Here is an 847-nt window from a genome sequence, read left to right as displayed (position 1 = left end):
TGTAATATTAGAGCTATCCTTAGACGCCGCTACGGCATTTGACAAAAGTTTGATGCTGTCAGCGATGCCCGAACAATTACAAACCAGCTTTAACCAATAATGTCCAGGGACAAGGACGACGTATATGGTGGAAACCCCTTCTACTGAGCTGAAGAAAGTTGTTGAAGAGTATCTGGTAGCTGTGCAATTAGGGCACTTATTTTTGCAACAATTAAAACAGCAAACCAAGCTCTCTTGATTCTATCGTGTTCAAGATGCCCATTTCTGAAGGGACTGCTTAGTATCTGCGAATGCTGAAGTTGATACCCTTACGTCAAGCTGCCGGAGAGATTGACGGAAAGTAGAATTATCTGCACGCGTATGTATTCTATGTTTATATAATTACCAAGAGAGCAAACAGTTACAGATATCATGTAAAGCCCCGTAAAGGTCCAAAAGGTAAAGTGCAGTTCTGCACTGAACGGGACACGTCGCTACAGTGTGTACTTATTTAAATCTCAAAGGACAAAAAACTTGCCATTCGCAGTGAAAGGTGGCTCTTTGGCACACGAAGCACAGCAGAAAAAAAAAATGCTGCGTCGGCCGGGAATCGAACCCGGGTCAACTGCTTGGAAGGCAGCTATGCTAACCACTATACCACCGACGCCTATGCATAGCCGCCGTCGTCCGGGAAGAAGGAAGTAGGCCAGCTATAGACGCCAGGGTTACATGTCTGTGTTTGCACGAATGCCGTGTAGATGGCACCACTGAATTTCACTGATACCGCTGTGTTAGAGGTGGAGAAGCAGGGGCCACCGCACAACTGCGCTTTCATTGACTTCGTTGCTCCTTCATTAAAGCACAAAAT

General features: G+C 45.7%; 1 non-coding gene across 1 annotated transcript; it reads right to left on the bottom strand.

The window, feature by feature from the left end:
• Positions 1–574: 574 nt before the first annotated feature.
• On the bottom strand, positions 575–646 carry TRNAG-UCC (transfer RNA glycine (anticodon UCC)). Its single transcript has one exon. It is a non-coding gene; the product is annotated as a tRNA-Gly (tRNA).
• Between the last annotated feature and the right edge of the window lie 201 nt (positions 647–847).

The sequence above is a fragment of the Amblyomma maculatum genome, chromosome 11 (assembly GCF_055883805.1).
Source record: "Amblyomma maculatum isolate TAMU_Amacu chromosome 11, ASM5588380v1, whole genome shotgun sequence".
NCBI classification, from domain to species: Eukaryota; Metazoa; Arthropoda; class Arachnida; order Ixodida; family Ixodidae; genus Amblyomma; species Amblyomma maculatum.
This window is presented reverse-complemented; position numbering and strand designations above follow the sequence as displayed.